Source organism: Canis lupus, chromosome 17 (assembly GCF_003254725.2).
Source record: "Canis lupus dingo isolate Sandy chromosome 17, ASM325472v2, whole genome shotgun sequence".
NCBI classification, from domain to species: domain Eukaryota; kingdom Metazoa; phylum Chordata; class Mammalia; order Carnivora; family Canidae; genus Canis; species Canis lupus.
The window spans coordinates 27417212-27443576 of record NC_064259.1 but is presented as its reverse complement, the minus strand read 5'-3'; the positions used below and the strand labels follow the sequence as shown (position 1 = coordinate 27443576).

The window sequence follows — 26365 nt, the reverse complement described above, 5'->3', positions numbered from 1 at the left end:
TAGCATTTTAAACAATTTTCCCAAGTGTAAATTCAGAGAAAAATCAATTTACTTTCTCTTTTTTTAATCTAAGGCTTAGGTTGTAATTTTGTAGTACCCAATATCTCTCTGAAGTGCAAGGTATATATTCTCCTTCTTTTCTAACTATGCATTTCATACCTATCCTTTCGAGTTGATCTTGAAAGAAAATTAATGGGCTTCTTATTCAGTATTGCAGTGTTTCAGGTAGCAAATGCATGACAGGTACTTAACCAATTCCTGAGTAGCCAACCAGTGAGTGTGGCATTAATGATTTTGGAGAAAGTTAACTAAGTACATCTATCACTTTGTCATGTGTGGTAAAAGACCGCATCAATCAGAGCATAAGAGGGAACTGTCTTTGCTTCTGTCTGTGGGTACTACTGAAATCTGCTACAGAAATCAATAGAATAGGTATGGTAAGCTGCATTTATGTTGATTAAATAAAACAAATGGAAAAATAGAAGTTAGGAGACTGGTAATATAGCTCCTGGAACAAAGCAGAGGTCAGTTTCCTGAGATAGGAACCATCTTTATGAATTTGACATTCCTGAGAAGATTTTTCCAACAACAGTGTCTTATAAACATGATCTAATTGATTGAACTATTAATTTTTTTCCAAAGTCTGATTTAACCTGATACATAGAAGAGACAAACTGTTAGTCCAGCCATGGGTGTTTTACTCCATCATATAATTCTAGTCTGTATAGAATTCATTTGGGAGATTCTCAGTGCACTTGCACCCTAACATTAAGCCTAATGGCTATCTTTACAGCAGGGTCCCTCTTACATCTTTTCACTATTGAACTTTCTCCATCTCAGTACATCATCCTGCCATCTGAAATTGTATTAGCAAAAGGAGATGAGGAGAAAAGGGCCTAATAAGTGAGGAAGAAAATAACCATTTGCTGAATGAATAACATAAATAAAGGAATTGAGGTAGCAGATAAGAAGTCCAAGATGACAGTGTTTAAGGCACACATGGAAATTATATGAGCAAGGAAACAATATAATTTTGAAATAAAGCTGGGAGTTATTAAAATCTAATAATAAAGAAAGGAATAAGTTACCTTCTTCACAGAAAGATTAAAAATGAGTGAATCGGTTATGAGAATGAGAATTGAGAACTACCTTCAAATAATTTACACATATATACAAAATTTCCCCCCTAAAAAAATTATGACATACTTTCATGAATATCTAATAAAGTAAAAATAACACAATATTCTTAGGAAAACAAATAGTAATATTTTCAAATAGCCTTAAAGTTGTTAATATCCTTGGACTCAGCAATTCCCATTCAACAACAATATCTGAAGTAAATATTCTGAAATTAAGGAACCATACATGAAACACAATAATGGTGTTATTTATAATAGTCAAAATATCAAGCCAACTCAAAATATTTCTCTATTGTTGAAATGTGACATAGTCATTCAAATATTTTGAAGAATAAGACCTAAAAGATGATTCATTATAAAATGTTAGGTTAATAAAACAAAAACTGCACATAATCCCCTATATATAATTACTACCATTTTTTATAAGTAAACATAAATATACATATACTTATTTTTATGAGATAGAAGTTTTTATTTCTATCTCACTTCTGTCTCATTTCTGTTACAGAAATCCTAAAAATAACTGCATTAAGAAACCATAGTGTAAAAACAAAAAAAGAAACCATAGTATATTATGAAAAGAGCTTTGAAATTTTAATAACCTGAATTCAACTTATTCCATTGCATGGCAAAAACATTTAGTGCTTATTGAAGTTTCCATAGGTCCAACCTCCCTTTGGCCTAGTTTGGAGTTTAGAAGTAGTTCTAGCTGCCTGATCAAAGGCCTATGAAGTGCATTGCTTCCCCGTCAAGAAGTTAAGCACCTATGTACCTCTACCATCTTTCTCTTCCTTTGCCATGTTGTCCTTCCAGACTATATGGTCCAGATAGTAGATAGTGTAGCCATAAGATGGAGGAGGACAGTCTAAGTTGGAAAGAGTGAGAAATAGTTTTCCTGTTTTAAGCCAGTGAGATTTCAGGGTTCGTCTGTTCCTGCAACAGAACCTAACCTATCCCAACTAATGCATGTTACTTAATAGCTCGCATGAACTCAAGATATGGACTCGGAAGGATTTATTAACTATTTCCTCATTTGTAAATCTAGGATTAAGTATACTGAAACATATCTCATGGGGCTGCTTTAAGGATAAAAAATTTTACTCATGCAAGATGAGGAAGTTCTAGAGATCTACCATACAGTATGGTGTCTAGAGTTGATACTGTATTATATATGTAAAAAATTGAAGTTCAGGGAAGATGACAGAGTAGGAGGATCCTGAGCTCACCTCATCCCATGGAAATACTGAGATAGTAGCTATACATATGCAACTGATTCTGAAAACTACCTGAAGAGTGGCATAACAGACTTTCAACAATTAATTGTAGACAGGAAGCTATACTGATAATGGTAAGATGGACAGTGATGTGGTTGGGAAACAACTCCTGGTAAGATTAACCACAAAAGGGAGGGACACCACAAGCAAGGAGAAGCAAAACCCCAGCACTGGGATCTGCACTGGGAAGACAAATTCCCATAACATCTGAACATAACATTTGAAAATCAGCGGGCCTTAACTCCAGCAGAGCCAGAATGTGATAGGAAACTGAGATCCTACCCTTAAAAAGTCATCATAATAATTAACTCAGCCTGAGAAACAGGAGAAAAGCAGCAGTTAAAAAATGCCTGGAGTAAACATGAAGATTTCTCCAAGAATAAAAGTACTGGCAGATATTCTTTCCTTCTCCAAGCCGATATAGCTGGATGCTTCTGGAAGCTAGTGCTAACACTCCAAGGCTCCCCTGCAGACCCACCTGCCTAATCAAGTACTTCTCCAAAGCAGCTCTGGCCCTGCCACATACCATAGGCAGCCTCAGAAGGGACAAGTACCATTACAGATTCTTGCCCCAGGGAAAGGGGAAGACAATACCACTCACCAGTATGTCCACAGTTTCAGCAACCCAGCCATTTAGCTGGCCAGACAGGGAGAAAGCTTTGCCATTTGGTGAGCCCACAACTATAGCGAAGAGACTACTTTCATACAACTAGCCTGACTGCAGGCCTTTAGCCCATACAGCTCCCCCCGCCCCCCTAAGGAGCCTCCAGTGGCCTCATACAGGCCTCTCAACAGCATAGGGAACAAACCCTGCCCAGCACACCCACAATAGGCAAAGCAAATCCCTGCAGCTGGCTGGGTTGAAGGTAAATAGAGCTCAGCCATAACAGTAGGGTACACTTGGCCCACAACAGATGTGCCCTTGGAGGACCTGGATCTCATCACCAGAGAGTATTGTACTATAGGACACTACAGGACCTCTTCTATATAAGGCCTCTACTTTCAAGACCAGGAGATATAGCTGACCTCCTTAATACATGAAAACAAACATGGGGAGTTAGACAAAATGAGGAGACAAAGGAATATGTTCCAAATGAAAGAACAAGCCAAAATCACAGTAAAAAACCTAAATGAAATGGAGATAAATAATATGCCTGATAATTCAAAGTCATGGTCATAAATATAAAAACTTAGAAATGTAAAAAGAACCAGTCAGATGAAAAATTCAATAACTAAAATACAAAATACACCAGAGGGAATCAACAGCAGAGGGATGGATCAGGGATCTGGAAGACAGGGAAATGGAAAGCAACTAAGTTGCAAAGAAAAAAGAAAAAAGAGAAACATAAATGAGAATAGGCTAAGGGAACTTCGCAACATTATCTAGTGCATACTTGAACTATAAAACAACCAAAAAGAAATGAATAAACTGGTGAAAAGAACATACCTATCAGTAATTACTTTATTTTTTTTTAAGATTTTATTTTTATTTGTTCATGAGAAACACAGAGAGGAGAGAGAGAGAGGCAGAGACACAGGCAGAGGGAGAAGCAGGCTTCATGCAGGGAGCCAGACATGGGACTTGATCCCGGGTCCTCAGGATCACGCCCCAGGCAGAAGGCAGCACCAAACCGCTGAGCCACCCAGGCTGCCCTACTTTATTTCTTTAAGATTTTATTTATTTATTTATTCATGAAAAACTCCATCCCAGGACCACAAGGTCATGACCTGAGGCAAAAGCAGAAGCTCAACCACTAAGCCACCCAGGTGCCCCCAGTAATTACTTTAAATTGACTAAATGCTCCCATCAAAAGACATAGGTTGAGTGAATGGGTAAAGAAACAAGATCCATCTATATGCTGCCTGCAAGAGACTTACTTCAGCACCAAGACACATACAAAGTGAAATGTATGGCAAAATATACATCATGCAAATGGAAGAGAGAGAGACAAAAAAAGCCAGAGTAGCATATTTAAATAAAAAATTATAGTAGGAAACAAAGAGGGCACTACATAATGATTAAAGGAATCAGTCCAACAAGAGGATATAACAATTGTAAATATCTATGTTCTCAATATAGAAGCACCTCAAATACAGAAATCAAGTATTAACAGACATAAAAGGAGAAATTGACAGTAATACAATAATAGTATGGGACTTTTAACATCCCACTCAATCAATTGAAAGATCATCCAGACAGAAAATCAACGAAGAAATAGTAGCTTCCAACAACACATTACACCAGATTGACCTAATAGATATATACAAAACATTCCACCCACACACAACAGAATACACATTCTTTTCAAGTGCATTTGGAAGAATCTCTGGAATAGATCATGTTAGACTACAAGCAATTCTCAATAAATTTAAGAAGATTTGAAATTATATCAAGCATCTTTTCTCTCCACAAAAGTTTGAAACTAAAAATCAATTATAAGAAAACACTGGAAAAAACACAAATATATGGAGGCTAAATAGCATACTACTAAACAGTGAATGGGATAACCAAGAAATCAGAGGAAATTAAAAATATATGGAAAGAAATAAAAACACAATGGTCCAAAGTCTCAGAAACAGAGCACGAACAGTTCTAGGAGGGAATTTTATAGCTATACAGGCCTACCTCAAGAAACAAGAATAATCTCAAATAAACAACTTAACCTTATATCTAAAGGAGCTAGAAGAAGAATAAACAAAACCCAAAGCTAGTAGCTGGAAGAAAATAATAAAGCTACATGCAAAAGAATGAAAGAGCTACATGCAGGAGCTATATGCAAAAGAATGAAACTGGATTACTTTCTTACACCATGCACAAAAACAAACTCAAAATGGATGAAAGACCTAAATGTGTGACTTAAAGCCATAAACTTTCTAGAAGGAAACATATACAAAAATCTCTTGGACATTAGCTGTAGGAACATTTTTCTAGATATGCCTCCTCTGGCAAGGGAAACTAAAGGAAAATTAAACTATTGGGACTACAACAAAGGAAAAAGCTTTTGCACAGCAATGGAAACCATCAACAAAACAAAAGGACAATCTACTGAATGGGAGAAGATATGAATCACAAAGTGATCCATCTGATAAGGGGCTAATATCCAAAATATACATTGAATTTATATAACTCAATGTCAAAAGCAATCTGATTTTAAAATGGGCAGAGAACCTGAATAGACATTTTTCAAAGAATACATGCAAATGGACAACAGACATGTGAAAAGATGCTCAACAACACTAATCATCAGGGAAATGTAATTCAACACCACAATGAGATATCATCTAACACCTGTACTATTTTAGAATGGCTAAAATCAAAAGAACAAGAAAGAAGTGTTGGTGACCACGTGAAGAAAAAGAAACCCTCATGCACTGTTGGTGGGAATGTAAATAGGTGCAGTCACTATTGAAAACAGTTTAGAGATTCCTCAAAAAATTAAAAACAGAAATACCATATGATCCAGTAATTCCACTAATATGTATTTACCCAACAACAGGGAAAACACTAACTCAAAAAAGATATATGCATACTTATGTTTATTGCAGCATCATTTACAATATCTACAATATGAAAGCAACCCAGGTGTTCACTGACAGATGAGTAGATAAAGAAGATGTGGTATATATGCACAATGGATAACTCAGCCATATAAAAGAATGACCAAGGGGGATCCCCGGGTGGCGCAGCGGTTTAGCGCCTGCCTTTGGCCCAGGGTGCAATCCTGGAGACCCAGGATCGAATCCCACGTTGGGTTCCCGGTGCACGGAGCCTGCTTCTCCCTCTGCCTATGTCTCTGCCTCTCTCTCTCTCTCTCTCTCTCTCTCTGTGACTATCATAAAAAAAAAAAAAAAAAAAAAAAAAAAAAAAAAAAAAAAAAGAATGACCAGGGATCCCTGGGTGGCGCAGCGGTTTGGCGCCCGCTTTTGGCCCAGGGCACGATCCTGGAGACCCGGAATCGAATCCCACGTCAGGCTCCCGGTGCATGGAGCCTGCTTTCCCTCTGCCTATGTCTCTGCCTCTCTCTCTCTCTCTCTCTCTCTCTCTCTGTGACGATCATAAATAAATAAAAATTTTTAAAAAATTAAAAAAAAAAAAGAATGACCATACAATTTCACTTACATGTGGAATCTAAAAAAACAAAACAAAATCAGACTCTTAAATACAGAGAACAAATAGGTGTTTGCCACCAGGGAGGGGTGTGGTGGAGGAAAGGCAAAAAAAAAAAAAGGGAATTAAATGGTACAAACTTTCTGTGAAAAATAAGTCACAGAGATGAAAATAAGGTATAAGGAACATAGTCAAAATATTGTAATAACATTGTATGGTGACAGATGGTGACTTCACTTATTGTGGTAAGCGCTTAGTATAGAATTTTCAAGTCAATATTTTGCATACCTGAAACTAACATTGTATATTAATTATACCTCAAAAATTTGCTAAGAGGTTAAATCTTATGTAAAATATTCTTTCTCTCATATATACATACTCAATACTAAGCAGGGCAAGAGGCAACATTTATCACATAGATTGTGGTGATAGTTTCATGGATATATACTTATCTCCAGTTGCATATAACAAATATGGATAACTTTTTATATGTCAATCATACTTTGATAAAGTATTTTTTAATAAAAAGTTTAGTGAAAAATACATTAAAAATGATTATACAATAATTTTGTCTGTTTGAATTTCACTCAGGCAAAATTATTAAATCTCATATTTTAACTGTTTTTTTACTGTATTTTATTCCCCTATACACATGATCCTTTACAATAGATAGCAATCATTATATGTTCAAGGATTTGTTAAGGAATTCTTCAGAATATAGAAAAAGCATAGAATAAGGAATGTCTCAGACTCAGGAATAGACTAAGATGAGGAAAGGGGACAGAAAGAGATAAGGATAGAAGTAAAAGTTATGTGACCTCTGAAAGCAGAATTTATTTTCATATTAACATAAAAAATGAAATCTCACATTGTTTCAAAGTTCATCTAAAAATAATGATTGTATACTTTAAATGGAGCTAGAAACATGACTTCTTGTATGTCAAAGTTATTAAATGAATCAACTCACAAATTATACATTGAAAAAAACAATGCTTTTTGTTTTCTAAGAAAAAATTTTCTTGTGTGGTAGCAGTGTGAATTAGCAAACCTAACTTAAAGAAAGCAAGGAAAAGATAAAGAATTGTATGATTTAGAGAGAAGAAAAACAACCACCACCATAGCCACAGAACTCATTACAGCACTCATGAAAGCTTGCCCAAACTGTTTTAATAGTACGTTTTTCTCTAGGGTTATAAGCTCCATTAACAGAAACTATGATATAACTTTCAAACTATCTATTTTAGGTCCCCAAACTGCACTGCATAAAGCAACGAACCCCTGGGTGGTTAAGTAAGCACTAAAATTTTGGAAATGTAATAAATGCATCTGTAAGATTTCCAAGATTCCAACAATAATCCCAAAGGGAAAATATACTGATCCAATCACTTCGGTACTGCATCACAAGGCACTGAATAGAAAAGTCAATAAAAGCATCCGAGCACAGAGAGGCAAGCTGTAGTCAATATATGATTTTGAAGGGAACTGTCAGATAAAAAAATCGTTTAGATTTACCAAAATTTACTTCCGAGTATTTGGAGTTTGGGCTGCATGGAATTCAAAGCATACATCCCTTCTTATTTTAGTCCCTTTTCCTTTATCCTCTCCTCAAGCTCTTCCATTCACAATAAGCATGCATGTACTTGTGCTTCCCCTACCTTCCCCCTTCTCTCCTCTTCCAAGAAAAAGTTTGCCAGTCTTGAGTTTTCTCTGGCCACTTCATAACATATCAAAAATTTGTAGAAGAAAATTATCACCAAATCCATGTCAGGCTTAAACAAAAATATTTTATAGAAAAAAAGTAAGAGTAAGCAGAAATTATTTATTGTTTTTGCCATTAATTTTATATTCCTAACTATAATTCTTACCTGAAAAGTCTAATGCTTCCCAATATGTATCCAAAAAACTAGACTAATTAACCCCACCATGGATGTACAGCTGATCTTATCTAAACCAGAAACCCCAGCCCTTCAATCATGGTAAGATTGTGGTTGGCCATGGCCTTTGAATCAGGTGGAGCTTTAGACTGAGGCTTTACTGAGTTCCTGTAAGCAAGTCCCTTTACTACTATTCATGATACAGACATGATTGTTCTGAAACATGGCTCTTGAGACACAGTTAATACAAATAACTTAGAATAATTGTTATTATCAAAAAAATGTATAGTTCTTTCTCTCAATTATCTCCCTCTAGATATAGAATGCCACTTCTACAGAGGTTAGCTCAGATCTTCACTGTATGTCATAGGTCATTTAAGAAAAGACATGGATCTTTTTATTCCTTTAGATAGTCTTATATTTACTGGTCTTATATTTACTGAAAGATCGTTTTTTGAAAGCATAATATTGTGGATGTGTAAATATGCAAAAATATTTATAGTAACCCTTCCGCACAAATATATACACGGAGTATACATGAGATGACAAGCCAAAGACAAATTCCTGTGCCATATTATTTGAGCTAACCCTAAGCTTCTAATTGCTTCATACTAAACACTAAATATCAAAGCAGAAATTAAATGTGGATGCTAGAAAGCACACTTTTCTAAAATATAAGAACTATCAGAAATATTTAATGGGAATAATGAGAAAGAAAATGTTGACCATGGTGAGATGCTTAGAGGAAAAAAAAAAAGCTGAAAAGAAAAATAGGAAAGGAAAAATAACCAGAAAAATATGTTCACAAAAAAAAATGAGCCATAAATAGATGACATATAACAAAAGTCAAAGGAAAAAAATGCAAAAACAATAATAGCTTAAGAAGTAGTTTAACATTTTAATCCTTGAAGTGAAAAATAAACATATTCCTTAAAATTAGCATTTGTGAATCTACATCACTAAAACCTCTAAGTGCTCTATGGAAAAAAGTTACCATAGACTTATAGGTGCTTGCTTTCTTAACTGTAGCACTTCTCAGAACCCTTAGCTAATATCCACTTGTAAATATTTGAATATTGAGATAGTATAAAGAGTTTCCAGTGGTTATTCGGCCACAGAATTCTCTTCTACCCCAAAGAAAATATTTAGAAACATCTTGAGGAACAACAGTGTTCTTTGGAACATGTTTTAGGAAGTACACCACTTAACACATGAGCAGTCAAAGCCTATCAATAGAGCAAATTTATGCTGTTTAAAGTAGCAGAAAAGCGTTCTTCGTTTGCATATTGAAGATCACATAACTGAATTGTTATATATCCAGATAATTTTCTTTAAATGTGCTTTCCATGAAGAATACAATTAAACTTCTCCTAAACCCCTATCCACTTTTGCAGCTTCTGTGTAACATAGTGTATTCAGTAACACTGCAACAAGCACACTTTGCTGTTTTTTTTTTTTTTAAGATTTTATTTATATATTCATGAGAGACACAGAGCGCGGGCACGAGAGAGGCAGAGACATAGGCAGAGGGAGAAGTAGGCTCCATGCAGGGAGCACGATGTGGGACTTGATCCCGGGTCTCCAGGATCACAATCTGGACCGAAGGCAGTGCTAAACCGCTGAGCCACCCGGCTGCCCAACAAGCACACTTTGAATAAGTACTGACCAACCCCTGATGATGTGATTGCTCTCATAATAAAATTGATGTGTTTGTAGAAGGGATAAAAAGCACAGGTAGGGTTATAGAATTTGAGAGGCAACAATCACCTTAGTGATCATCTAGTCAAACTCTCATTTTACAAATGAATAAACTTAAGACAAGAGGTAAAATGACTTTTCCAGAGTCTGACAGTCAATTGGTGGAAAACTTTCCTTCATCCAGTCTAATCCATGCCTTGAGCAAGAGAAAATCAAAATGACTTTTTTTGAAGAAAAAAGAAGACAATACTGAATCTGTTTTGAATTTATTTTTAAACTGGTTTTTAATAAACCTAAAAAGGAAAAATGAATGCACTGAGTGTGATTAATTCCATTTTTCTCATCTCCTATCCCCAAACCATACCAACATCTAGCAAATTCCTATATGTCCAATAGCTTTCTCATGAAATGTCTCTTAATTAAATGGCTGTGAACATCTGAACTCAGAGACTACAAATGAATAAAGTAGTTCTTTATAAAATGATTCTACCCATAACCAGACTTGCACCCTGAATGTCTTATCTTCACCTTGCCTAATGCGCTGAAAGCTAATCACTGGGGCCACAGCTGGACCAGGGCAGCACTTCCCCTAACTACTGCATAAAAACCTCTAGGCAGGACTTAACTACAAACCCCCACCACTGGATGAGTAGAAGTAATTTGCACTTGAGCCTAAAAGAGAGAATGCAATTGATGAGAAACGTTTACTGCTGGTAAGCAATTTTTAGATTGCAGGAACTCTTAAAAAATAAGTTAGAAGAGGACTAGATTTTGAGCATATACAAAAAGGATATGAGCTTGACAGATAGGTTTTGTTTGGCTTGTTTTTTTATTTTTTTTTTAGCTGCTAAATTTAGTATTGTAAGACTGTCTTTAACGTTTGAAAGCTGAAGATTGAATATATGTCATGTGAACATTGTTCAACACTTACAACTTTTTGTGCTAAAACTGAAAATGCCTTTTTCCACTTGGGTACATTTTTCTAAATGGATTTTCTGTTCCAATGTTCTAGAAATATTCATCCACATATTGAAAGATCTGCCATAACTTTACATCAAGACAAAAAGCTCAAGTAAATGACAAGACAATGAAATGGAAATTGGCTTGTTAATTTGAATTTAGCATGTTTTGGGTATAATGTGATTAAATCAATTCTTTCAATGCCATAGTTATTAAAAGACTGGCCTCAACAAAATTGGAAACTCCTGGAAATTCAACAAATATTTATCGAACAACTTTTCTGCTATGTTCTGCATATACTATTTTGCTGGAACTATGGTGTAATACAAGTGTGGGATGTGTTTTCTGGCTCCAAAAACAATTATTTTCAGCACATACACATGTAAATTATGTAATATGAAATGATATAAAAGTGATACAAAAATGAATGAGATGAAATAGAAGTCATCAATCATATGAATAATACAAACTATTATGTGGTAGGGATTCTTGAAAGAGGGCAAATTAAAGATATGGCTGGAAAGGTGGATAAAATTTAATTTGGTGAAGTGAATGAAGTAGCAAGAACTAGAGTTAGGAACAGTCCAACAAGAAATTGAGAGCAATAAAAATTGTTTTTACATGCAAAAATCAACTCATATCATGCACTATTGTTAAAAGAACAAAAATCACATTATCATTTCAATGATGCAGAAAAAGTTTTTGAAAAAAATCTAAAAATATTTCATGCTAAAAATATTCACCAAAGAGGAGTAAAGAAAACCACCTCATTCGATAAAAGATCTGCTTCTGCCACTTCTATTCTATATTGTACTTGAGATTCTAGCCAGAGTGATTTGCAGAAAAAAACAAGAAAGAAAGAAACAAGAGGCATCTAGATTGGAAAGGAAGAAATCTATTTGCAAATAACACAATCTAGTATGTAAAAAATTCCAAAATATCTTCCAAAAAAATTAGAACTAATGGTTATTAGAATAAACAAGTTCAGTATGGTTGCAAGATACAAGATCAATATACAAAAATATATTTCTATACACTGCCAATGAAAAGAATTCTGTTTACAATGGCATCCAAAAAGGATACAATATACTTGGGAATAGATTTGTTTTTAAAAAGTGCAAAAGTTGTACATTGAAAAATTTAAAATATCATTGAAAGAAATTTAAAAAGATAGTTAACTTGTAAAAAAGAAAAGATCATTAACTTCTGATCACAGGTGTTGTAATAATGATATTAAATTGGCCTGTTAAGGTGTTAACATTCTGCATATTAAACACAATTCATATCACACACCAGCTGGCTTTTTTTTTTTTCAGTTTTTGCAGATACTGACCAGCTAATCCTAAAATCTATAAGAAAATGCAAAGGATCCAGAATAGCAAAATAATATAGAGCAAATGCACTCACATTTACTGTTTTCAAAACCCACTACAAGGCACAGGAATCAACACAGTGTATTGCTGATGTAAGAAAAGACACAGACTCATGGAATAGAATTGAAAAGGAACAAAATAATTCAATGGGATAAAGAACAGTCTTTTCAACAAAGGGTACTGGGACAACTGGGTATTCACATGTAAAAAAATAAAATAAAATAAAAAATAAAATAAATTAAAATAAAAACAAAAAAGGAAGAAGAAGTTGGATCCCTTCCTTGACCCAGGCATAGAAATTAACTCAAAACATATCAGAGTTAAATGGAAGAGCTAAAACTAGAAAATCCTTATCAAAAAACCCATAGAAGTAAATCTTTGTAACCTTAGATTAGGTTAGGTAATGATATCTTAGCAGAAGTAATCAAGGAGAAGACTGATATGTTGTATTTCATCAAAATGAAAAACAATATGTATTTTAAAGGACACCATCAAGAAAGTAAAAAAACAACCCACAGACTGGGAGAAAATATATGCAGATCATATATCAGATAAGGAACTTGCATTGAGAATTTACAAAAACTCTTAAAACTCAACAGTAAAAGTATAAATAACACAATTTTAAAATGATGAAAGGATTTATATAGACATTTTCCAAAGATTATATATAAATGGTTAATAACTGCATTAAAATATGCTCGACATTATTATCTATTTGGGAAACATAATTGAAGACCACAAGTGAGACTACTTCACATTTGCAAAAATGTCTAAAATTAAAAATAAAAAGTGATAATAAGTGCCAGTAAACTTGTAATGAAATTGGAATCCTCATCTATTGCTGAAATTGGGATCCTCATCTATTGTAATGAAATTGGAATCCTTATCTATTGCTGATGTAAGATGGTATAGCCATTTTGGAAAAGTTTGTTCCTCAAAATGTTAAATATAGAATTACCATATTTGAGCAGTTCCACTCCTACTTAGCCAAGAGAAATGAAAATATATGTCCACAAAAAAATGCACACAAATGTTCATAGCAGTACTATTCATAATAGCTAAAAAGTGGAAATAATTACATTGCTGATCAACTGATAAATGGACAAACAGAATATAATACATCTATACAGTGGAATATAATTGAGCCATAAAAAAGAATCAAGTGCTGATATGTGGCACAACGTGGAAAAACCTAAAAACACTATGGTGGTAATCAAAGTAGTAAAAGAAACCAGTGTCAAAATCACATATTTTATGATATTGCCTATATAAAATGTCCAGAATAGACAAATTCATAGAGACAGAAACTGAATTAGTGTTGGTCTGTGACTGGGAATTAAGGGAACAGAGGAAGAGATGAAGAATAATTATTAAAAGGTACAAAGTTTAAGGGGGTTTTGCATTTGATAAAATGTTCTAAAATTAGAATATAATGATGGATGCACAGTTCTGTAAATACACTAAAAACTAATTATGCACTTTAAGTGGATGAGCTTTATAGTATGTAAATTACACTTTAGTAGAGGGTTAAAGAAAAGTAGAGGTTTAATTTAAATCTCACTTTCACCAGTTACTAGTATGTGACTGTAAGTCATATCCTCTCTGATCTACAATTTTCTTATGTGATAAATTGGGATAGAAATACCTATATTACAGATCTACTGAGAAGACTGAAATAAAAAGCATAAAATCTTTAAAAACTTTAAGAAATGTAAAGGTTGGAAAGTGGGGCAGTTTCCTCTGGGTAATCAATCCACTGTAGCTGGAATGTAGATGATTAAAGACACAATGACAAATTTGATTGATCCTGTATTATGTGCTAGGGCTCTGTTAATGCTGGGCAAAAGCTAATGGTCAGAAAAGAAGGTATAGTTGCTGTATTCTTACAGCTTATAATTTAGTAGAAGAAACAGACATTTTCCAAATAATGGTAAAAACAGAAAATTTCATATCAATGCTTCTGAATTAGGTCAGAAAAACTTTCCCCTAAATGTGTGACTTTGGCATGTGGACTATTCCTTTTTAAGGATTTATTTATTTTGAGAAAGAGAGAAATAGACCATGACAGCACAAGTGGGGGGGTGGGGGGGCAGAGAGAGAGAGAAACTCAAGCAGACTCTTGGCAGAGGACAGAGCCTGAAGCAGGGCTCATCACAGGGCTTGATGCCACAACCCATGAGATCATAACCTGAGCTGAAACCAAGACTCAGATGCTTACCCAACTGAGCCACCCAGGCATCCCCAGCATGTGGACTGTTTTGAGCTGAAGTCTGTCAAGACCCAGTAGATTCAAGAAAAACTTTGATCTACTCCCCCCTTAAATTATCTAAAAGAATTTAGATAGGAGGTCTGGCCCAGAAAGAGAGCTATTATGAGATAACTTAGAAAAAAAATCTGTATGACAGGACAAATATCTAATTACCAAACATTTGCTCTTCTTATCATCCTGTAAATCACCCATCTGACCTCTGAAGCCCCAGATCCCTATCCTGCCTCCTTATCTTAAAATGGCATATAAGCCTCAATTGCCCAACTTGTCTTTTGGTCTTTTTTAATGATAATTTGATTACTGGACCAGACAAAGAACCATGAGGTGTCTAAGAAAAGTTTTTTCCCCCCTCTCCACACTTCAGTTGAGATCTGAAGCATAAATAAAAGCTATCCAGGTAAAGGAAGAGGAGGCTTTTCCAGGAAGAACTGTTTATTCAAAGCCCTGAGATGGAAGAAAGCATGGAGCAGTCAAAGACCTGAATAAAATTAGGGTGGTGGGGATAGACACAATAAACTAGTAAAAAACAATGAAAAGGAATAGTTAGAGGAGAAACAAATAGCCAAGAGAATTTGATATCATGGAAATGAGAAATAGTGTTCAGTAATATGAATGGTTTCAATATTTATTTCTTTTAGGAGTTCTATTAGGTGGGAGCCTGAAAAAATACCCAGATTTAACAATATAGAAAACATACTTGATTCTAGCCATTTCTATTTCTATGAATTTTGTGGGTCAGAAATCAGAATGAATAGATTGAAGACATAAGAAATGAGCTTAGTTTATACAGTATTGATTACTCTGGTTGTGACAGAAGAGAGATAAAAAAGTTAGCTGAGGGAGCCCCGGTGGCCCACAGTTTAGCGCCGCCTTCGGCCCAGGGCCTGATCCTGGAGACCCAGAATCGAGTCCCACATCAGACTCCCTACATGGAGCCTGCTTCTTCCTCTGCCTGTGTCTCTGCCTGTGTCTTTGCCTCTCTCTGTCTCCATAAGTAAATTAAAAAAAAAAAAAAAGTTAGCTCCAAGAAATTTTGTAATACTAAAGATAGAAGACCCATGAGCATATATAAATGATAATGGAAAAGATCCAATAGAGAGGTAGAGATTGAAGATACACAATAGTGTGGGTTCCTGAAATGTGGAGAAACAAGCAGGAGATAAGAGAATCAGAGCAGATGAAAACATGTATGTGGTTTGGCATCAGGAATTTTGGTAACTCCTTGTTTAAAGGCTTCTATTTAATTTGGTTCAAAAAGGGTAACATCCCATATCAAGAATGAGGTAGAAGTAATAGGTTAGAAATTTGAGAAGAATCAAATAGAATAAAAATAATCATTGTAGGAAAACATGGTAAGAATTCTGTGCAGGGGATCCCTGGGTGGCTCAGCGGTTTAGTGTCTGCCTTCTGCCCAGGGTGTGATCCTGGAGTTCCCGGATCAAGTCCCGCATCGGGCTCCCTGCATGGAGCCTGCTTCTCCCTCTGCCTGTGTCTCTGCCTCTCTCTCTCTCTCTGTCTCTCATGAACAAATAAATAAAATTAAAAAAAAAAAAAAAGAATTCTATGCAATGTTGAGTTCCCATTAGAGTGCAGTCATTCTAAATTCATAGTGCTGGCTTTCCTGATAGTTGTGAGAGAGGAAAAATTATTTGCCTTCTGACTTTCTAGATGCTTGGCTGAGACAACCCTGTAATAAGAGACAGATAAACAAAAGAAAAATATACAGAAGTTTAATAACAGGTATATCTCCTATACATATGGGAAGTATCCAGGAAAACTGAGCAATTCCTCAAAATGGCCCAAGCCACCACCTTAACCAACATCTTCAGCTAAAAACAAAAGATGTTTGGGGGCAATGGGAAGACCCTTATGGGATTTTACCAGGGAAGTACATAAACAAAGGCACTTTTGTTATGCAGATTTAAATTGCCACCTTCTCCACAGACAAAAGTTTCTAGAGATTTAGAATCACTCTTTTCTTCCTAGAACAAGAAAATGACATTCTAACAAATGGACATTTCCCTTCTAAATGTAAATTTTCTTAGAAAAGGGTAACTTATCCTCAGGTCTTCAGTTTTCCTAGGTCTGGTGTTTCTTAAAAATGCTCAGCTTAAAATCATCCTCATGGCAGAGACATATTTTGGCATAGTATATTCTGCTCCCCTTCATAGTACATTTCTTCAGCACTGCTCACCTGCTGCAGTGATGCAGGCAAAGTAAACTGATATACTTGGTGTATTATAAGATGGAAGTGTTAAAAATATTGAGTAACAGGGGAATTTAGATTTCTAAGAGAGATATAAAAATGATGAGCCATAGATTCAAATCTGCAAGGTGAGCACAGTGGAGAGGGGAATATAGAGAAAGAAAGTAGATGGTCATGATGATGTAGAAGAGTTACCAGAGTAGGTAACCAGCACATTGTAGAAGTAGAAGATGGTGATCACAGTATGAGACAACCAACCATAATCACAAAAAGAAAATTTAGAATTGCTTTACAATCATAAGATCCCTCCCCACCCCTACACATCCCATTTTTAACCATGTTTTTTTTTTTTCCCCTCCTTATTCTCTTTATCCTTTCTTCTGGCTCTAAAGATTAGCTCTGTTACTCAGTTACTTCTGTTGCTAATTGAAATATCCAAAGATTGCTAAAGGGTAACATGGAAGGAGGAAATACAACTGCAACCAGAGACAGAAGCCTCATCTGGAGCAACCTGTAAGCAGATGGGCTGTAAGGCTTCATTTGTGCCTTTGTATTCCTTAGCTAGTAGTAGATACTGCAAATTAATTTAAAACTTAGCAGGCTGAGTCTTATAGGCTCAATGATAAAGAGAAAATCAAGTCACCATTCACTGAAGATTGCCAGTAATGTCAACAACAATAACAGTAGTGATGGCAGCTACCATTTATTGAGAGTCTTGCATCTAATCATTTTCACAATTTTATGTAATTCCTCTAGTTTATTACAATATTTCTAAAAGGCAGATGTTATTCATATCTTACACTAAGAAAGCCAAAGGCCAAAAAAGTTAAATTTGTCCAGGTTGCATAACTACTGACAAACTAGTTTTTAAACACAAGTCCATTAGAATCCAAAGCCTGTCTTCTTTATACTGTAAATTGTTAGTTTTCACATAGAAAATTGTAGAACTTAACATCTTTATACTTGTGAATATATGCTCATGTGAATCTTCCCCACACAATAAACATTACGGATAAGAAAACTACTAGTTATTCATTCTTCTGATATATGAAGAGACAAAGCCACAAAGATGTTGAAGCAATATTAATTGATATTTCATTATAACTCTCTCCAAACAAGAGAGTTGAATTAAAAATTTTTATTACATACAATGAATGACTTTATTCTAAAATTATATGACTAAAATCTCAGTATAGTAATCTACCATTACAGATGGAAAGAAGAGAAGTAAGCTGAATGCAAAGATTTGGCCAGAGATGTGCAGTCCTAGAATACAAAATATCACTGCAAAACCCACTGAATAAATTTCACACATAAGAAAATGAGTGTATGAATAGTCTTTGCTTTAGATTTGTAATTATGCCAAGCCATACGTTTTCTTAAACCCTCTTCAGATTTGTTTAATTTTTAAATGTGTTCTTCCAAGAATTGCTTCAGGGAGAAATAGCTAATAAAGGCATTAAAAAGAGATTCCTCATGACATTGCAATTTATATTGCATGTTTTACAAAGTCAGCTATAAAATTTGAAGATGCCACCAGAAAACCTGAAAACTGTAGGCCTCACATTAGCTATTGGGAGATCAAGTATTGGTTTCCCAGACAGAGACAGATAAGATCTTCCTTATGTGAGGTCACAAAAATAAATGTCTATGCCCTGACTCCCCAAAGGTAGATTCCGGGCAGTATCAGTATCGCTACATTGACTAATCTCTGTTATTTTGAAATTCAATTGGGAGCAATAATTTCTAACATAGTGACAATTGCAAACACTTAGAGGTTTTATTTTTCTATTTTTTTCACTTACAGGTTTTAAAGCAATGTCAGTACTTTAAATTATATTCAAGAACAAGGTAATGGCCAATGAAATCTGGCTTACTATGTATTATGGGATGCAATTATTCACGTAAATCTTTTATCAAACACTGAAGAACAGAAAATCAATGAATAATTCTTTCAAAGAAGTATAAGTGCAATGAGACAACTGAGGAATATCAGCTTTAAACACTTAGAGAACTATAATTTTTAAAAATTATTAGTCAATGAAGCATTAATTTAAAAATAGTGCAATTATTTAATTAATCAACATTTCAGGCTATAATATGTACACACATTCTCTAGCAAATTCAAGTGTTTTGGAAGAATGTAGGACATATATTATAAATCAATTAGTTTAAAAATGTTTCTGTATTCCATTTACCTTATTAACCAGTTCTCATATAAGAATAGAACCCTAACAAAGCAATTTTATGATATAGTCTTTATAGAGAATATTATGTCCAATGGCCATCCAATCTGCAGACATTATACAAACACATTTCATAGAGTAGTTGTGATATCTGGTCCCACTAGTTTTGAATAAAAACAATATCACTCAATATTGACACCTTAAAGACCATATTCTAATGTTCACTATACAATTTAACAATAAACTCAGCGACTTCCCTACACTCCCATTATGCCCTCCTTCCTGAGTATATAATCCTGGCTAAGATTATTCTTATCAGTGCAAGAGGAAGCCTAGAATGCCACTTAATGAAAGAAATTCTCAGGAAACTAGGATTAGAAGGGAAATTACTTTATCTAAAAACCTGTTTCAAAATAAAATACACTTTTAGCCTACATACTTAATTGTGAAAGACTGGATATATTTCTTTTGAAGCTAAGAACAAAAGAAGGATATTCATTCTCAATGTATCAATTCAATATTGTGCTGGAAGTACAAGCCAGTGTAATAAGGGAAGAAAAACAAAGGGAATACAGATTGGAAAGCATGAAATGGCACTGTTCATATCCATAGTCCTGACTGTCTCTGTAACAAATCCCAAGGAATCTTGAAAAATATGCTAGAATAAGTGAGTTGACCATGTTTGCAGGATATATCAGTATGTATTTGCACCAAAAATAAGGGAATACATGTGATTATAACAAAACATGCAACATCTATTTGCTAAAAATACTAATAAAAAAATGGGAACCTAAATAAAGGGAAAGATATACCATGTTCTCTGAATTGGAAGACACACATAGTTAACATGTTAATTCTGCCCAAATTGATCTATAGATTTATTTTTTTTTTTAATTTTTTTTTTATTTATTTTTTTTTTTATTTATGATAGTTACAGAGAGACAGAGAGAGGCAGAGACACAGGCAGAGGGAGAAGCAGACTCCATGCACCGGGAGCCCGATGTGGGATTCGATCCCGGGTCTCCAGGATCGCGCCCTGGGCCAAAGGCGGGCGCCAAACCGCTGCGCCACCCAGGGATCCCGATCTATAGATTTAATATAATTCTAAACAAAATCCTTAGAGTGTTTTTTGTACATTTTTTCAATTTGATTCTGAGGTTTTTATGTAAAATCAATGAAAGTAAAATATTAAAATGATTTTGCAAACAATAAAATTGGAAGATTAATACCACCTGGTTTTATTATAAAGCTTTAGTAGTCAACACAATGGCACTGGAGAAGAGAGGCCCATAAATCAATGGAACAGAATAAAGAGTCCAGACCCACACAAATATGATTGATTGCTCTTTGGCAAGATTCAAAGGTAATTCAATACAAGGAGGGTGTTGTTTTTTTCCCCTCCAACAAATAGAATAATTGGTCATATATATGACAAATCAATCAACAATCAATCTCAACCCAAACTTCACATTTCAAAGAAAAATTAATTCAAAATAGATCTCAGGTAGATATATAAAGATAAAACTATAGAATGAAGTCATAGGATAAAATCTGTATGATCTAAACTTTGGTAAAAGCTCTTACATTTGACATAAAACAACATGTTCTATAAAGAAAAAGTTGATAAATTAAACTTCAAAATGAAAACAAACAAATGGGGCACCTGGCTGGCTCAGTTGGGAGAGTATGTAACTCTCAATCTCATGGTCAAAAGTTCAAGCCCCACATTGGGCATGGTACCTACTTAAATTAAAAAAAAAAAAAGTTTGCTATATGCAGTTTCATAGAGAATGAAAATGCAAGCTACAGAGGAAAGAAAAAGTTTGGGCAAGTCACATCATCACAAAAGGCTTCTATATAGTGTATATGAAAAATTCTCATAACTCAACAGTAAATAAGCAGCCCAATTAAAAATGAACAAAAAATTGAATAGGTACTTTACACACAATAAATGAACACATTAAAAGATGCTCAGCATCATCAGCCATTAGAAACATGCAAATTGGGGTGCCTGGGTGGCTCAGCGGTTGAGCAGTCTGCCTTCAGTTCAGGAAGTGATCCTGTAGTCCTGGGATCGAGTCCCATGTCAGGCTCCCTGCATGGAGCCTGCTTCTTCCTCTGCCTCTGTCTCTGCCTCTCTCTCTCTCTGTGTGTGTCTCTCATGAATGAATAAATAAAATCTTAAAAAAAAAAAAAGAAAAGAAACATGCAAATTAAAACTATAATAAGATTCTCCTATATACTTATTTAGAAAGGGACAGGAAGAAAAACAAAAATAAAACAACTGTTGACAGTTCCCAGGGCTGACACCAACACAGGACAACTGGAACACTCACATAAAAATGCAGACTGGTGCATTTCTTATAAAGATACATAGTTGATCGATCCTTGAACAACAGGAGTTTGAACTGTGTAGGTCCACTTATAATGTGGATTTTTTACAGTATAGTACTGTAAATGTATTTTCTATTCCCTATGGTTTTCTTAATAACATTTTCTCTAGCTTTATTGTAAGAATCTGGTATATAATACATATACAAAATATGTGCTAGTCAACTATGTTTTTGGTAGGCTTCAGGTCAACAAGGGACAAGTAGTAACTATGTTGTGGAGGAGTCAAAAGTTATATGCAGATTTCCCACTATGTGGAATGTGTGTCAGTGCTCCTAATTCTCATATTATTCAAGGGCCAACTGTATATCTTAACAGATAACTTTTATAATAAATGTGTACATTATATGTAATTTAAAGTCATATATATAAATTATATAATACATTATATGCTATTATATATTATATAATAATATATTTATAAATATGTAAAAATATATAATTATTTTAATTTATAAATACCTAAATTTTGTACAAAGTTAAAGACATGACATTGGGCAGCCTGGGTGGCTTAGCGGTTTAGCACCGCCTTCTGCCCAGGGCATGATCCTGGAGTCCCAGGATCGAGTCCCAGAATCGAGTGCCACATCAGGCTCCCTGCATGAAGCCTGCTTCTCCCTCTGCCTGTGTTTCTGCCCCCCCCCTCTCTCTCTGTTTCTCATGAATGAATAAATAAAATCTTAAAAAAAAAGACATGACATGACCCAGCAATTTTACTGCTAAATATCTTCCCTAGAAAATGGAAACTTAAATTTACACAAACCCTCCCATACAAATGTTTACTATACCTACTCCCAGTAGTCCCAAATAAGATATAACACAAATGACATTTAATGGCTGAGTGAATAAACAAAATACACTATATTCATACAATGGAATAATGTCCAGCAATAAAAAGAAAGGAAATATGGACACACACAATAACATGGATACATCTCAAAAGCATTAAGCTGAATGAAAGAGGCCAGTCTCAAAAGATTATATATAGGGATCCCTGGGTGGTGCAGCAGTTTGGCGCCTGCCTTTGGCCCAGGGCGCGATCCTGGAGATCCGGGATCGAATCCCACATCAGGCTCCCGGTGCATGGAGCCTGCTTCTCCCTCTGCCTGTGTCTCTGCCTCTCTCTCTCTCTCTCTGTGACTATCATAAATAAATAAAAAAAAAATTTAAAAAAAAGATTATATATAAACTGGTTTCATTCATTCAACTTTCTGGAGAAACAAAACTATATGGATAGAAAACAGCATAGATTAAGAGTGGGGGAAGAATTTGACCACAAAGGGCAAATTGAAGGAGTTTTGGAGACCACAGAGCTGTTCAGCATCCTAATTGTGGTAACCAGTTAACAAAGTCTCTGTAGGTCTTAAACTCACAGTACTGTGTACTAATAAAAGTAATAAGAATATTAATGATAATAATAAACAACTTGTAAAAAAAGGAAAAGAAAAGAAATACTATAATACATGCTTGCTTCTTAAAGAGACAAGAAATTATTTCTTTGTTTCAGTCTCTTAGGTTCACCAAATGGTTTTTAAGACCATTAGAAAAATAAGTTTTCAAGCTAAGAAAAGAAGAAAAATGCCCTTTAGGTGCTTCATGGCAGACGCCTAGCATTCTGGTGGCCCAGGAACAAAGAAGTTTTGGCCCAAAAGTAGTGTTGCCCTAGAGTGAAACAGCCTTTGCTCTGGCCATGATGCCTTAATGCCATCTAAGTTCTCTAAACACAACTTTGAGAATATTATCTTTACTGAATGCAGACCTGAGATTCAGTGCTGGAATCCTAGCATCCCAAGGTCCAGGTCATTGTCGGCATCCCCTAGTTGAGTCATCCCTGCAGCCATTAACACCCCTGACACTACTATATTATAGTTACTGTTCCCAACAAAGTGTTTCCCAGCATCTGAGTGACTCAGTTGGTTAAGCCTCTGCCTTTGGCTTGGGTCGTGCTCCCAGGAGTAGTGGGACCCAGTCCTGCCTTCAGGTCCCTGTTCCACAGGGAGTCTGCTTCTCCCTCTCCCTCTGCCCCTCCTCCCTGCTCCTGCTTTCACTCACTTACTCACTGTCTCTAAAATAAATTTTAAAGTCTTAAAAACAAAAAAAACCAAAGTATTTCCTCGAAGTCAAATATAGAATCTCCCATCCTCAGAAAAAGTTTACTCAGGTAGGTACACATTAAATTAGCCATATTCTCAGTGTCTGAACTCCTGGTTTCAGTTAGACAAGACAATTCTACCATGAAGGCTAGGAGGAACAGAAACTAATCTTAAAGACATTTAAGAATTGAAACAAATGTTCCTTTCCTCTGCCAGTCTTGGTGCAGAGAACAAGCTCTATGATAAATTCTCTTTCAGGTTTCCCTTATCTCTTGGACACCTGGCCATGGCCAAAATTATATGTACGTGTGTAAACAGGGAAAAAGGCTTTGCCCAAACACTCCTGACAGTATCCAAAAATAATAGATATATCAATTGGGGAATGGCTACATACCATATGACTAAAACTCTGAATGCAAGTCTTGGATCTGTCAATCCACATTGTTACACCAGTAGCATGAATTTATTAGTTGGGAAGAACATTAGACATCATTTAACTATCAAACAGAATATTCCAGAAAGAGGATCATCTATGTTCTGTTTAAATACTTGTGTTCCTACATTACAAGGCTAATTCACTCCGAGTTAGCTTTGTTAGAAAGCATTCAACATGATTTGTTTTTCAGAATTAAACCCAGAGTTTTTATTTATCTGTGTAAATTACTGTTGGTTTTGCCACATTCTTCTGGCTTATTGACATTATATGGGACCTTAGTTCCATTATATATATTAGCCAATCATTCAAATTTGTCCCATATCATGAGAATAAGTCTTTTTATTCAATTCAGTTATAACAATTTTTGGGACAGCAGTCTAGCCTTGGATATTCTCTTTCCAAATGTATTTTCCCATTTCTTTCTTCCTATGATAAAGTTTCCATTGAAACTCACTTAGAGGATTCCTTTTTGTTTAATCATTATTTAGTTATCCACTGTCTTTTAACTCCAAAGAAATACTATTAGTAAATTAGTAGTAGATAATTTCCTTTCCCTAGAACAGTAGATGCAAGTTGAAATTTACATAGAAACATACTGTCCATTCAGGAGTGACAAATACAATGCTTATTTTTTCAAAGGCTAGAATATTTTCAGATGCTAAGACATTTTTCCTGCATCATGACCATTGAGAGTGTCAGAATGCATATCATTGCTCCTTTAAATGGAGAAAAACTATAGAGCCTATAGAGCATGTGATTAGAAGAATGATTAATTTAAGTAAATGATAGTGTTTAGAATATTGTATTACTAACCATGTCTTCTTTTTTTTTTTTTTTTAATTTAAGGGCTTTCATTTATTCCCTTTGGAAATTTCTTTGAAATTTCTTCCAAATGAAGCCAATTAAAGTGGCTTTTAAATGACTCTCAGGAATACAGTGTAAATATACTGGCTGTAGGGTCAGAGAGTCTAGATTCAGGTCTTAATTCTACCATCTACCTGAGGTGTAAACTTGGGCTTAGTTTGTCCTCTGCAAAATGGGAATAACAATACACTAAACTTTACAAAGTTCCAGTGAAGATTACATTAGTTACATGTAATGTGCTTACTGAGAGCTCCCCAGAAGAGCAAAGCTGTTTATAAGCCAAAGCTGTTTATAAGGCAAAGCTGAGTTTATGGCTTAACTGGGAGAACAAACCCCTACACTGTCTGATTAACATGCTGGAGTTCAATTTATTGAAATTCTTGTCTATGTAAAGCAGGTTTTTCAATGCACATCTTAATGAGGATTAGGTAAAGACCCTGGTAATTTGGGATTGGTGGAAATAGCAAGGAGAGTATTTTGAGGTAAAAGAGTCAAGGAGTCTTAGGTAGTATACCACTGTTGCTTTCTACTGAGGAAGTAATGGGTCTTGGGAATTCCTGTAATGAGCAATGCAGTTATTTGCAAATTTTATCTTCCTGGGCAAGAGTGTTTTGTAACAGGAAAATTATGCTAATGAAGATTATGGAACAGTAAAATCATGCTAAGATTGTTACAGTTTTTAGTGTCCAAGTGATGTGGAGGTATCTTAAAAGAGTACCTGGTACATAATAAACACATTTGTTGTTTTTATGTTTGTTGATATCTACTAATATTAAAATAGATTGTCAAATTTTCTATAAGCCCTTTCAAACTACTAACATGGTACATACCCTCCCCCCCACTCTAGGTTCTGATAGGTATTTGTTTCTAGATAAGCTTCCATTCTTTTGTGTTCACTTGTTGTCCACAAGAATTTTCCCTCACCCAGTTTTACTTGTGGTAAACAACTGTCACTCTGTACCAAAGATGCCACAAAGTGATGAGATACACATTCTACTGAGGGAGAAAGACACACATAGCCATGAAAATTTATAATATAATAAATTAAGTGTCTTAAAAGAGGTATGATTAAAGGATATAAAAATAACAAAGGACAATGAGGCCTACTGTGCATGAGGGAGAGCACTTCACAAAATGAATAGCTACAAGAGGAGACCACGTCTTGAGTGAACTAAAAATTTATAGGTGACAGTTTCACTAAGTTTGGTTTCTCAGAGAGCACTCAAGGTATTCTTAGGAATTTTTGCACCAGCTCTATCTTGGAATACCTTGTACCCCAGCTTTTATTTTAACTGCTACAATGCACTTCTTAGAGAGATACCTTTTTCTTAAAACAGTTATACTACATACTGGCAAGAGCACTTTAGTTGTCGTGTTCAAAATCTAACTTAAAGACACGTGATGAGAATCTCCCAGACCTTTCTTATCTTGTCCTTTATGTCTTATTGTGAGAGAATAGTCTTGGTTTATGCCTACAGTCCAGGGTATCTATGC

The 26365-nt window shown here is 35.0% G+C and overlaps 1 long non-coding RNA gene across 1 annotated transcript in view; it reads left to right on the top strand.

Moving 5' to 3' along the window:
* Positions 1-19769, top strand: part of LOC118351129 (uncharacterized) — a 37366-nt gene extending 17597 nt beyond the window's left edge. The window contains exons 4-5 of the long non-coding RNA XR_007402864.1: positions 17294-17414; positions 18709-19769. This is a non-coding gene — a long non-coding RNA (uncharacterized LOC118351129). The remainder of the gene's footprint in view (positions 1-17293; positions 17415-18708) is intronic.
* The last annotated feature ends 6596 nt before the right edge of the window (positions 19770-26365 follow it).